Source organism: Arachis hypogaea, chromosome 10 (assembly GCF_003086295.3).
Source record: "Arachis hypogaea cultivar Tifrunner chromosome 10, arahy.Tifrunner.gnm2.J5K5, whole genome shotgun sequence".
Taxonomy (NCBI): domain Eukaryota; kingdom Viridiplantae; phylum Streptophyta; class Magnoliopsida; order Fabales; family Fabaceae; genus Arachis; species Arachis hypogaea.
The window spans coordinates 108680758-108695318 of NC_092045.1; the positions used below are offsets into that span (position 1 = coordinate 108680758).

The 14561-nt window shown below is 38.2% G+C and overlaps 1 non-coding gene across 1 annotated transcript; it reads right to left on the minus strand.

The window, feature by feature from the left end:
• LOC112719026 (small nucleolar RNA R71) lies at positions 1–104 on the minus strand. The gene has a single exon (XR_003161348.1). It is a non-coding gene; the product is annotated as a small nucleolar RNA R71 (small nucleolar RNA).
• Between the last annotated feature and the right edge of the window lie 14457 nt (positions 105–14561).

The following is a 14561-nucleotide window of genomic DNA, read 5'->3' on the forward strand; positions in this document are numbered from 1 at the left end:
AAGCTTAGAGTGGATGTCCAGACCTTCAAGCAAAAAGATGGTGAATCCATCTATGAAGCTTGGGAAAGATACAAGCAGATGACTAAAAAGTGTCCTTCTGACATGTTTTCAGAATGGACCATATTAGATATATTCTATTATAGTCTATCTGAGTTTTCCAAGATGTCATTGGACCATTCCGCAGGTGGATCCATTCACCTAAAGAAAACACCTGAAGAGGCTCAAGAACTTATTGACATGGTTGCAAATAACCAATTCATGTACACTTCTGAGAGGAATTCCGTGAATAGTGGGACGCCTCAGAGGAAGGGAGTTCTTGAAATTGATACTCTGAATGCCATATTGGCTCAGAACAAAGTGTTGACTCAGCAAGTCAACATGATCTCTCAAAGTCTGAATAGATGGCAAAATGCACCCAACAGTACTAAAGAGGCAGCTTCTGAAGAAGCTTATGATCCTGAGAACCCTGCAATGGCAGAGGTTAATTATATGGGTGAACCTTATGGAAACACCTATAACTCATCATGGAGAAATCATCCAAATTTCTCATGGAAGGATCAACAAAAGCCTCAACAAGGCTTTAACAATGGTGGAAGAAATAGGCTCAGTAATAACAAGCCTTTTCCATCATCTTCTCAGCAACAGACAGAAAATTCTGAACAGAGCCCCTCTAATTTAGCAAACTTAGTTTCTGATCTGTCAAAAGCCACTTTAAGTTTCATGAGTGAAACAAGGTCCTCCACTAGAAATCTGGAGGCACAAGTGGGACAGCTGAGTAAGAAAGTCATTGAAACTCCTCCCAGTATTCTCCCAAGCAATACAGAAGAGAATCCAAAAGGAGAGTGCAAGGCCATTGATGTGATCAATATGGCCGAATGCACAAGGGAGGAGAAGGACAAAAATCCTAGTGAGGAAGACCTCCTGGGACGTCTTTCAAACAAGAAGGAGTTCCCCATTGAGGACCTAAAAGAATCTGAGGCTCATATAGAGACCATAGAGATTCCACTAAATCTCCTTCTGCCATTCATGAGCTCTGAAGACTATTCTTCCTCAGAAGAGGATGAAGATGTAACTGGAGAGCAAGTTGCTCAATATCTAGGAGCTATCATGAAGCTGAATGCCAAGTTGTTTGGTAATGAGACTTGGGAAGGTGAACCCCCATTGCTCATTAGTGAACTAGATACATGGATTCAGAAAACTTTACCTCAAAAGAGACAAGATCCTGGTAAATTCTTAATACCATGTACCATAGGCACCATGACCTTTAACAAGGCTCTGTGTGACCTGGGGTCAGGCATAAACCTTATGCCACTCTCTGTAATGGAGAAACTGGGGATCATTGAGGTACAGCCTGCCTTATTCTCACTGCAATTGGCAGACAAGTCAGTAAGACAAGCTCATGGATTAGTAGAGGACGTGTTAGTAAAGGTTGAAGGCCTTTACATCCCTGCTGATTTCATAATCTTAGACACTAGGAAGGAAGAAGATGAATGGATCATCCTTGGAAGACCCTTCCTAGCCACAGCAGAAGCTGTGATTGATGTTAGCAGAGGAGAATTAGTCCTTCAATTGAATGGGGACTACCTTGTGTTTAAAGCTCAAGGACCTTCCTCTGCAACCATGGAGAGGAAGCATGAAAAGCTTCTCTCAGTACAGAGCCAAAAAGAGCCCCCACAGTCAAACTCTAAGTTTGGTGTTGAGAAGCCCCCTCATTCAAACTCTAAGTTTGGTGTTGGGAGGCCCTCATCATGCTCTGAATACCTATGAGGCTCCATGAGAGCCCACTGTCAACCTAATGACATTAAAGAAGCGCTTGTTGGGAGGCAACCCAATTTTTATATATCTAATTTTAATTTTATTGTTATTTTGTGTTTTATTAGGTTAATGATCATGTGGAGTCACGAAAAAAATTATTAAAATTAAAAACAGAATCAAAAACAGCAGAAGAAAAATCACACCCTGGAGGAAAGAACTTACTGGCGTTTAACGCCAGTAAGGTGCATCTGGCTGGTGTTCAACGCCAGAACAGAGCATGTTTTTGGCGCTGAACGCCAGAAACAAGCAACATCTTGGCGTTTGAACGCCAGGAATGTGCCTTGAAGAAAGTTGGTGCTGAACGCCAGTAACAAGTATGGAGCTGGCGTTCAATGCCAGAAACATGCTACACATGGGCGTTGAACACCCAGAGTGTGCATCACTTCGGCATTTAAACGCCAGAATGGTGTGCAAAGGCATTTTACATGCCTAATTGGTGCAGGGATGTAAATCCTTGACACCTCAGAATCTGTGGACCCCACAGGATCATTTCAGGATCTGTGGACCCCACAGGATCCCCACCTAACATATTCTCCCATCTTCTCAACATTCATTCTCTCTTTCCAATAAACACACTTCCCAACAACTTTAATCTCTCTTCCCAATTACCCCCTTCACCACTCACATCCATCCACTCTTCCCCATAAACCCCACCCACTTTCAAAATTCAAAACTCCTTCCCACCCAAACCCACCCTAAATAACCGAAACTACACCCACTCCCCTCCCTATATATACCCTTCCATTCTACTTCATTTTTACACACTACAAACCCCCTCTTCTACACCTTAGCCGAAACACCTTCCCTCACTCTCCTCCATATTTTCTTCTTCTTCTTCTTCTCTTCTTTCTTCTCTTGCTCGAGGGCGAGCAATATTTTAAGTTTGGTGTGGTCAAAGCATAATCTTTTTGTTTTTCCATTACCATCAATGGCACCTAAGGTCGGAGAATTCTCTAGAAAAGGAAAAGGGAAGACAAAAGCTTCCACCTCCGAGTCATGGGAGATGGAAAGATTCATCTCCAAAGCCCATCAAGACCACTTCTATGATGTTGTGGCCAAGAAGAAGGTAATCCCTGAGGTCCCTTTCAAACTCAGGAAAAATGAGTATCTAGAGATCCGACATGAGATCCAAAGAAGAGGTTGGGAAGTTCTAACCAACCCCATTCAACAAGTCGAGATTTTAATGGTTCAAGAGTTCTATGCCAATACATGGATCACTAGGAACCATGATCAAAGTATGAACCCGAATCCAAAGAACTATCTTACAATGGTTCGGGGGAAATACTTAGATTTTAGTCCGGAAAATGTGAGGTTGGCATTCAACTTGCCCCTGATGCAAGGAGATGCACGCCCCTACACTAGAAGGGTCAACTTTAATCAAAGGTTGGACCAAGTCCTTATGGACATATGTGTGGAAGGAGCTCAATGGAAAAGAGACTCCAAAGGCAAGCCGGTTCAACTAAGAAGACTGGACCTCAAGACTGTGGCTAGAGGATGGTTAGAGTTCATTCAACGCTCCATCATCCCCACTAGCAACCGATCTGAAGTTACTGTAGATCGGGTCATCATGATTCATAGCATCATGATTGGAGAGGAAGTAGAAGTTTTTAAAGTCATCTCCCATGGATTCTACAAAATAGCCGAAAAGCCCTCCACCATGGCAAGGCTAGCTTTTCCTCATCTTATTTGCCATCTATGTTACTCAGCTGGAGTTATCATAGAAGGAGACATCTTCATTGAAGAGGATAAACCCATCACCAAGAAGAGGATGGAGCAAGCAAGAGAGACCCTCCATGGATCTCAAGAGATGCATGAGGAAGCTCATCATCAAGAAATCCCTGAGATGTCTCAAGGGATACACTTTCCTCCCAACAACTATTGGGAACAACTCAACACTTCCCTAGAAGATTTGAGCTACAATGTGGAACAATTAAGGGTGGCACATCATGAGCACTCCATCATTCTCCATGAAATAAGAGAATATCAAAGAGCAATGAGGGAGGAGCAACAAAGGCAAGGAAGGGACATAGAAGAGCTCAAGGACATTGTTGGTCCTTCAAGAAGAAGACGCCACTAAGGTGGATTCATTCCTTGTTCTACTTTTCTTCTGTTCGGTTTTTATATTATATGTTTATCTATATTTTATGTCTCTACTTCATGATCATTAGTGTTTAGTAACTATGTCTTAAAGTTATGAATAATTCCATTAATCCTTCACCTCTCTTAAATGAAAAATGTTTTTAATTCAAAAGAACAAGAAATACATGAATTTCGAATTTATCCTTGAATTTAGTTTAATTATATTGATGTGGTGACAATACTTTTTGTTTTCTGAATGAATGCTTGAACAGTGCATAATTTTGATCTTGTTGTTTATGAATGTTAAAATTGTTGGCTCTTGAAAGAATGATGAACAAAGAGAAATGTTATTGAGAATCTGAAAAATCATGAAATTGATTCTTGAAGCAAGAAAAAGCAGTGAATAGCAAAAGCTTCCAAAAAAAAAGAAAGAAAAAGAAAAAGCAAGCAGAAAAAGCCAATAGCCCTTAAAACCAAAAGGCAAGGGTAAAAAGGATCCAAGGCTTTGAGCATCAATGGATAGGAGGGCCCAAGGAAATAAAATCCAGGCCTAAGCGGCTAAACCAAGCTGTCCCTAACCATGTGCTTGTGTCATGAAGGCCCAAGTGAAAAGCTTGAAACCGAGTGGTTAAAATCGTGATCCAAAGCAAAAGAGTGTTCTTAAGATCTCTGGACACCTCTAACTGGGGACTTTAGCAAAGCTGAGTCACAATCTGAAAAGGTTCACCCAGTCATGTGTCTGTGGCATTTATGTATCCGGTGGTAATACTGGAAAACAAAGTGCTTAGGGCCACGGCCAAGACTCATAAAAGTAGCTGTGTTCAAGAATCAACATACTTAACTAGGAGAATCAATAATACTATGCGAAATTCTAAGTTCCTAGAGAAGCCAATCATTCTAAACTTCAAAGGAAAAAGTGAGATGCCAAAACTGTTCAGAAGCAAAAAGCTACAAGTCCCGCTCATCTAATTAGAATGAATATTCATTGATATTTTAAGATTTATAGTATATTCTCTTCTTTTAATCCTATTTGATTTTCAGTTGCTTGGGGACAAGCAACAATTTAAGTTTGGTGTTATGATGAGCGGATAATTTATACGCTTTTTGGCATTGTTTTTAGGTATTTTTTAGTAAGTTCAAGCTACTTTTAGGGATGTTTCATTAGTTTTTATGTTAAATTCACATTTCTGGAATTTACTATGAGTTTGTGTGTCTTTCTATGATTTCAGGTAATTTCTGGCTGAAATTGAGGGACTTGAGCAAAACTATGATAGGAGGCTGACAAAGGACTGCTGATGCTGTTGGAATCTGACCTCCCTGCACTCGAAATGAATTTTCTGGAGATACAGAACTCCAAATGGCGCGCTCTCAACGGCGTTGGAAAGTAGACATCCAGAGCTTTCCAGCAATATATAATAGTTCATACTTTATTCGGGAATTGACGACATAAACTGGCGCTCAACGCCAGTTCTATGTTGCTGTCTGGAGTAAAACGCCAGAAACACGTCACGACCCGGAGTTGAACGCCCAAAACATGTTACAACTTGGCGTTCAACTCCAAAAGAAGCCTCAGCTCGTAGATAGATCAAGCTCAGCCCAAACACACACCAAGTGGGCCCCGAAAGTGGATTTATGCATCAATTACTTACTCCTATAAACCCTAGTAGCTAGTCTAGTATAAATAGGATAATTTACTATTGTATTGGACATCTTTGGTCTCAGTTTTATTTTATTATTCATCTGAGGAGACTATTGATCACATTTTGGGGGGCTGGCCATTCGGCCATGCCTGAACCTTTCACTTATGTATTTTCAACGGTGGAGTTTCTACACACCATAGATTAAGGGTGTGGAGCTCTGCTGTACCTCAAGTTTCAATGCAATTACTATTATTTTCTATTCAATTCGATTTATTCCTATTCTAAGATATTCGTTGCACTTCAACTTGATGAATGTGATGATCCGTGACACTCATCATCATTCTCACCTATGAATGCGCGTGATTGACAACCACTTCCGTTCTACCTTAGACCGGGTGCATATCTCTTGGATTCCTTAATCAGAATCTTCGTGGTATAAGCTAGAATTGATGGTGGCATTCATGAGAATCCGGAAAGTCTAAACCTTATCTATGGTATTCCGAGTAGGATTCTGGGATTGAATGACTGTGACGAGCTTCAAACTCCTGAAGGCTGGGCGTTAGTGACAGACGCAAAAGAATCAATTGATTATATTCCAACCTGATTAAGAACCGACAGATGATTAGCCGTGCTGTGACAGAGCATTTGGAACTTTTTCACTGAGAGGATGGGATGTAGCCATTGACAACAGTGATGCCCTACATACAGCTTGCCATGGAAAGGAGTAAGAAGGATTGGATGAAGCAGTAGGAAAGCAGAGATTCAGGAGGAGCACAGCATCTCCATACACCTATCTGAAATTTCCACCATGGAAATACATGAGTAACTTTATCTTTATTTTATGTTTATTTACTATTATTTGATTTTCCAAATTCCATAATTTATTTAAATCTGCCTGACTGAGATTTACAAGATGACCATAGCTTGCTTCATACCAACAATCTCTGTGGAATCGACCCTTACTCACGTAAGGTTTATTACTTGGACGACACAGTACACTTGCTGGTTAGTTGAATGGAGTTGTGTCCACACATAGCAAAGAGCCATTATTATGAAATAAATTCCATACAAAAACAAAGAATACAACATTGATGATCACAATTTCGTCCACCAAGGACCTAAAAGATCATTTTTATCCTTTATTAATTTATTTACTTATTCTAGTTACCGTTTTTTACCGTTTTACTTCTAATTTTTACTAAAGCTTTTATTTCGGTCCGAAACTTTATTGTAATTATAATTATGACCCAATTAATTTATATAATTACTATTTTACCTCTAATGATACTAAATTCAGAATTTTACTTATTTTTTATTTAAATTACATCTTTAACCCTCTTTTTACCCAAAAATGACTATAATACCCTTTTTACCTTTCCACCTTTGTTTCATAGGATTAAAACTATTTTTTTAACTATTTTTTAACTCTTTTTCTATCGTAATTTTCGTGTTATTAGTGACTATAAATTTCTGAGGTACAGTTTTTATAATTTTCTTCATTTTTTGTGATGTTTAAAGCTTGAAACTTAAACCCCAAGTGCTTCCACATTTCTGGCTGCTTTCACACAAAATTCAGAGGCAATATAACAGTATATTACACATATTTAGCAATCCAAAACATTGGTAATATCACAAACTTTCCATAAAATTCAAAACAAGCACAAATTCACCACAAAGTGACTCATATAAGCACCGAAAACAAGCACAACCATACTCTAACTAATCCAAACCCTTACCTCTTATGTAATTCAGTTATTAAACCTTTCACACACTAGAAAATGTGTACAGCTGGTGATGGTGCAGTTTCGTTTTTGGCCGAAAGTGTCGCAAAGTCGAAATCAACCACTTTGAACTCGAATCCCTCTAACTTCTTAGGCGTACTCCATGGGTGTTTCAAGAGGAGTTCTATATATATGAAGGAGAGTAAGAATTCATCATGGCTACAATTTTAAAAAAAAATGGAAAGGAAAAAGAACAAGAGTTTACCTAGCCGAAAATTTGGTATAAACTCAAGAATTAGCGAAAACGGGCAAGAGTTTGCTTGTATGGTTTGAGTCCTTGAAGAACACATGAAAAACAATGGAAGAAAAGTTGAAATATGGGCTGGAACATAGAGAATAGGTACAAAAATTTTCTCTCTTTCTCTCTCAAGAATTCGGTCAAAAGAGTGTAAAAATGTGTAAAGTATTTTATGAAATTTGTGGCCAATGCTTCCTTAAATAAAAAAAGCGAAGTCTTGATGAATTTATGATGGTAAAAATGGCTGAAATTTCGTGGTCAAGGGCTGGGCTTCAATGAATAAGGGGCATGAAAACGAGGAAGCTTGGTCAGCGCTTGCGTGTCGAGCTTATACACAGTTAACCACAGTTAGTTACTCGAGGTTAAAAACACAGTAGAGAGGAGTGAAAGGCTGAGATAGTCTCGATCCAAAGGTTGAGAAGGAGAGACAAGTTTCTTGGATGGCAAGTAAGAAGATTTGGAGTCTCTAGGAGTCGTTTGCGGAATACAAGTCAAAAATTCGGTTAGGAGTAAGTTTTATCGTGTGGTAAAATAATTAATGGCTAAGATTTATTCTTAAAGGAGTAAATTATGAATGGAAGGCTAATATAAATCTTCAGACACATTTAGTTGGGTAGAAATTATTTTGACCACTAATTCCGAAGTTTTCGGTTATAAAGTTTTTTTTAGTGCACGCAAAACCGTCACTAAAAGTGAATTCCCGGCTCAAAAAGTCTCTATTGAGGAAAATAAACCAATAGTAAGCTAATATTTATTGTTTACTAGTCAAATTTGACTTAGGTGGATTAATTACCCTCATAATGTCAATTTTGACCTTATTAATAGCCTTTTCTATTTAATTTTTTCAATTTTTTGCCCCTTTTTTTTTAATTTTAGTTTTTTTCTTTAACCATTGGACCAACCTCACTATTTCTTATTGAGCTGTGGTTTGGGATTTTATGAAATAAATTTTTAAATAGCCAGAAAAGTCTGTTTACCGAAAATCGGGTTCTTACACTCTTCCTCAATGATATTATCAACATCAAAAACAAATTTATTCTGTTGATACCATAAGAAATTCATCGTAATAACAAAAAAGAAAGGGCCAAGATTGTCCTTGGTAGGGAGATTTGGTAGATAAATTCCCTAGCAACCAAGCCAAGAGAGGAGAGTTAAAGAAGTTATCCGAAACCAAACTATTATTAATGCTCATCCACGTACCTTTTGCCACCCTACAGTCATGGAGCCCATGGAGCGAAGATTTAGGGGATACACCACAAATGGCACAACTGTCTTCCTCCGCCATATGTCTTCTAGCGTGTTCTGCATTGGTCAAAAGGGCCTAGTGCACTACAAAGCAGTAGAAAGGACCGCAGCCGTTCAGAGCCTCTAGCTTCCATATTTTTTAGAATAAAAAAGTATTTGAGTCATTTGCATGCCCTAAAAAGATAGCACAAGCTGACTTTATCGAGAAGACACCACTCGATACCAGAAGTCAAGCCAAGCTATTGACTTCTAACTCAGGCTCAAGAGGTTTAATAAAAGCAAAAATAGAATACCAATCTTTTCCCAGCATAATACCAATCCGGTCATAGTCCCAATGACTATTAATAACAAACTCGCAAACTCTCTTCTAGAATCTCTTTGGTAACTTCTGGCTGAGCAAAGTTCACAAGTTTATGAATACTTGAAATCCATTGGTCGGTCTAAAAATTAATCTCAGTGCCCTACTGATCCTCCATATGAGATTATTCTGAAAATTCTTCCAAACTTTTTGGAAGCCTTGCCAGCATTTGAAGCTATTTTGATCCTTTTAACAACAAGAATAGTAGCCTCACCGCATCCATATTTATTTCGAAAAACTTTAACCCAAAGATCTCATCTATTATAGACAAGTTTTCAAGCTAATTTTATCAAATTTGCATTATTAAGAACCCACGAAGGTCTAAAACCAAGACTTCCTTGCGCTTTACGTGAACAAAGAGTTTTCCACTTAAGAAGATGAGGCTTTCTAACTAAATCAGCTCCCCAAGACAAAATTGTGACATATGTTGTCAATTCAATTACAAATACTCAAAGGAAGCTTCATGGTTTGCATTACATACGATAGGATAGTTGACAGAGTCGATTGAGCAAGAGTGACTTTACTTGCCAAAGAAAGATTGGGAACTTTCCAAGAGTCAAGACTTTTTGACATTCTACCAAGAATGAATTGAAAATTATCCTTCTTTGATCTGCCATGTAGTAGAGGTACTCTCAAATACTTACCCAAATTCCTCGTAAGTATCATCCTAAGGGCATTACTAAGAGCATGTTTCTTCTCCAAGTTCATATTCTCCGAAAAGAAGACAGAAGACTTTGTAAAATTTATCTTTTGTCCCGAACAATGGCAAAAAATATCTAAAATACCCCTCACCACTTGTACCTGATCCATAGTTGCTTTAGCAAACAGTATAATATCATCAGCAAAGCAAATATGAGATAGGCTTAAACCTCCTCTATTAAGTGTGATCGATTCCCAAAAATTGTGGTTTTTTTGCAAAAGAAATTGTCTGAGAAAGACGCTCAATATATAGAATAAATAGATAAGGAGAAATTTGGTCACCCTGGCGCACACCTCTAGCGGGCTTAAAGGAAGCTAATAGAATACCATTCCAAATAACTTTCATTTCTACAGAAGAATAGCAATGAAAGATTAAGTCAACCAAGTTCTCTAGAATATTTGCCTCAGAAAGAATATCTCTGATAAATTTCCAGTTAAGATGATCGTCGGCTTTCTCAAGGTCAATTTTAATGGCCATATAGCCACTATTCCCCTTCTTTGATCTCATAGTATGAAGAACCTACGCCACTAAAATGTTATCCGCACTTTGTCTCCCAGGGACAAAACTACACTCAAAGGAGCTAATAAGCTTGGGCATAACTTCCTTTAACCTTTGTGAGAGTATCTTGGTAATAAGCTTGTATGAGACGTTGCATAAACTAATAAGCTAGAACTGTACTATTTTTTTAGGGTTGTCCACCTTCGGAATAAGAGAAAGAAAAGTATTATTAGCTACCTTTATCTCCTGACAATTCTGAAAAATCCTTTCTACCCAATTAATAAGTGAGTCTTTCACCGAATCCCAATTATTTTGAAAGAACATAGGCGGAAAACCATCCGGACCTGGTGCTTTCCAACCGCCCATAGATAAGAGAAACGTTTTGATTTCTTCAGGTGAGACAGCCCTATCTAAACGCTCCTTTTATTCATCTGTAAGCATAGGGAACAAACCCAGAACTTCTAGCTTCTCATACCCACTATCCTCAGTATAGAGATTTAAAAAATAATCAATACTAATCTCTTTCAATTGCTGGTCATCCTCAATCCAGATCCCTTGTTGGTTTTTTAGCATACTGACTTTTTTTTCTCCTTCTCCTGGTAGTGGCTAAACTATGGAAATAAAAAGTGTTCCTATCTCCATAATTTATCCACTTACATCGGGAACATTGCTTCCAGTAAACCTCCTCTTAGATCAATAAAGCTTCCAAATCTTTTCATAATGATGATTATAAATCTTCTAGAAAAGGATTTAACTCAAAAGATAGCTTCAAAGAGATGCATTGGAGTCTAGTTAAAAGCCTTGACGTTCTTTTAGCTAGATTTCCAAAAACTTTCCTACTCCAGATCATGGCAGCAGACATGAAAGAAGATACGCTATCCTCTAAAAGATTATCTTTGCTTCAATTATTTGTAAGCAAATTCTGAAAATCAGTATGAGCAAGTCAGGTAGCTGAGAATCTGAACGGTTGGGACAAAGAGCCACCTGATTCTCCCATATCTTGGAAGATGGGAACATGATTAGATTTCAATTTAGGTAAATACTTAGTCGAGGCTTAGAAAAATCTAAGTAACCATGAATTAGTAACCACATATCTATCCAATCTTCTATGAATTGTACCTCGTTGTCAAGCAAAAGATTGACCATGGAAGCTAACATCTTGCAAACACAGATCAAGCAAACAGGCAGCAAAGTGAGATTGATCTCCAGAGATGTTAGAGCTTCCTCCAGTGTCTGCACTAGATAAGACACAATTAAAATCACCCCCAACACACCATTCTCCCTGCACTTGATTAACTAATCTTTGAATATTAGTCCACGACTCAAATTTAGGTCCAATATGAGGTAAACCATACACAACAGTCAAGAACCATGACATTTTATTTTGGAAAGAGACTTTAAGATGAGAAAATTGTCTATAATATTCGAGATGCTCAATTGACCAATAATTATCGTTCCACAGAATCCAAATTTCACTTGAGAAGCCTACACCCTCCACTAAATGCCAAGAAGAAAAACTAAGCTTGTTTGCTATTTTATTTGCTTTTACTCCAGATACATGAGTTTCCAGCAAACAGAACAAATTTGAGTGAAATCTCCCACATAAGTCCCTAATCAATATACAAAACCTTTCAAACCTACAACACTACAATTCCAAGTTATTATTTTCATGATATAACAAATAAAGGAAAATAGGGCATATAAAGGCACAGTAAAGAATTACTAGACAAATTGTTGTACTAAAGTAGAATTTTCCACCACCATACAATTGGAAGCTATCTCCAATTTGGGAGTACTTGAAGTTTTTGATCCATTATCAAGGCCTTGAATTGACCTTTCCACTCTTGAGTATGGAGGATTTGAGGCCGATTTTGGATTTCTAGCACGAAGGTGAAGATGGTTCGCAGCTAAATAATCCTCTTTTGACGGGAGGTGTGTCTGAACAAAAAATATCCCCTCCATATCAAAGCTATCGCCCTCGGTCACGAATCATGCTTGTTTGATCAAATTAATAACAGGAGTACATGTAGCGACTTTCTTACCCTTGTTTATGGTCACTTCCATCTTTCTATTCCCATCGTCTTTCTTCTCCATTTTGGTATTCTACATTACTTTGCCTTGACTTGAGGCAGCATTCGATTTGCTACTAGAGGAAACCTTCAGCTCTGGAATTCTCTTGTTTCTCCCTTTATGAGTGTTTGTCCTTATATTTTCCTTTAAGATCCCTTTACCTTCATGGGATGAAGCTTTGGGCTGAGATGAAAGATCTCCCCCTCGGGTACATTTAGGCTCTTCTCTGGGTTATTTAGTGGCTAGCACGTTAAAACAACAACCTTCATGAGGAGATGAAGAACTTTTTAGCCCAGCTCCTTTTCTAATTAGTGATGGCAATTTTTCCTGGTGGGGCGGGTATCTGTGGAGATTTACCCGTCGGGGGCGTGGATGGGAGCATAGCTTCACCCATAGAGGGCGGGGACAAGGATCTGCAAAATAAACGAGGCGGGGGGCGGGTTGGAGACCCGTATAATACCAGCATATAAAAAATGACCAAAATATCCCTAATATATATTAGTTCTGTAACCCTAACTCTAACCCTCTTCTCTCTACCACTGTCACTCTCCTTCTCTCAGAACTCAAATTCTCTCCTTCTCCTTCTCCTTCTCCCTCTCTGTCCCTCCTTCACTCTCACCGTTGTTCATCGCCCTCGTCCACTCTCACTGCATCCACGGCTCAACCTCTCACACTCAAGGTCACCATCTCATCGCAGAAGACAGAACCATCGTTGCTGCCTCGCTGGGTCCCTTTCCTTCTCTTAGATTCTCTCTGCCACCCTCCTCCACTCAGGCTCTCTCTTCGCCACCCTCCTCCATACAAACACTCTCTCCATCGTCTGGCATCCTCGTCCATCCAGCCCTAGGAGGACCATCATCGCCAGAGGAAGATTTGTTGCAAGAAGGTTGAAGTGTCGCCGTCTTCGTCTTCAGTAGAGACAGAAGCGTTCTTCGTCGTCACCATCTTCATCTTCCGTAGAGGCAGTACGGTATCCGTTGCCGCCTCCAGCAAGATCATTGGCCGTTCTTCCTTCCGGTAAGTCAACCTCAGTGATTTCTATGATTTTCATTTACTTGAAGCATTTGTTGTTTCTTTCATTAATTTTCTTGTGATTTCTATGATTTTCTTTGATTTTATTTGAATTCCATACAATTATCTTGTAATTTTGCTTCATATATATATATGTGCTTATGTTTTTTTTAATAATGCATAATGGCAAAAAAAATTGGAATTGAATGTTTGAAGTTAATGGTTATGTTTTGAGAATATGTGGTAGTGGATAGTTGAACATTTGAAATATTAACTTTTGAATGTTTGAAGGATTTAGTTATGTTTAAATCTGCTTCTGTTTTTTATAAAGCTTGAGATGGATTTACAAAAGATCTTTGATGGTTGACGGCTGATTTGTGGATTTTGTTTAAATTTTGTTTTTGGATTAGTGATGGCTATATGTAAATTGGTATTTGATGTGACTGGTTGATTAACTTGGTATGTGGTTATGCTCAAAGTGAAAGAATGGACATGAAATTTTTTTTTGGTTTGAGTATTTTTTTGGTATTTCATTGATTTGGTTTGGGTATGAATTATAAAATTATGACTAAATGTTGTTGGTGATGAAGATCATGATTGTAATGATAATTGAGTTTTTTTTCAATTTTTATATTTTTTTAGGGTTAAGTACTGTTTTTGTTCCTAAGGTCTTGGGTCAAAATCAAAATCATCCCTAATCTTTTTTTCGTATTAAAACCATCCTTAACGTTTTAAAACGTTATAAAATCGTCATTTTGTCCATAAACAATATTTTTCTGACTATTTTGCCCTTAAAAAACGTCAAAAATCACTATCACACCTACGCATCATGTTTTGCATCATCTTCATCATCCTTATCACCTTTTGTCCATAACTTATGCATCATATGCATCATCTTCATCATCCTTAGGCAACTCTCTTCCTCTCCCTCTTCTTTTTCTCATGCCCATCACTACTGCCTCCATAACTATCACACTTTCCTTCTTTCTAAATCATTATCACCCACCCACAAACTAAATTCAGCAACATTAACACACATTTAGCAACAGCAACAAAAAATGAACAACATCAACAACAACATCCACAAAATAAATAAAAAAATTTTAAATTTAACAACAATTCAACA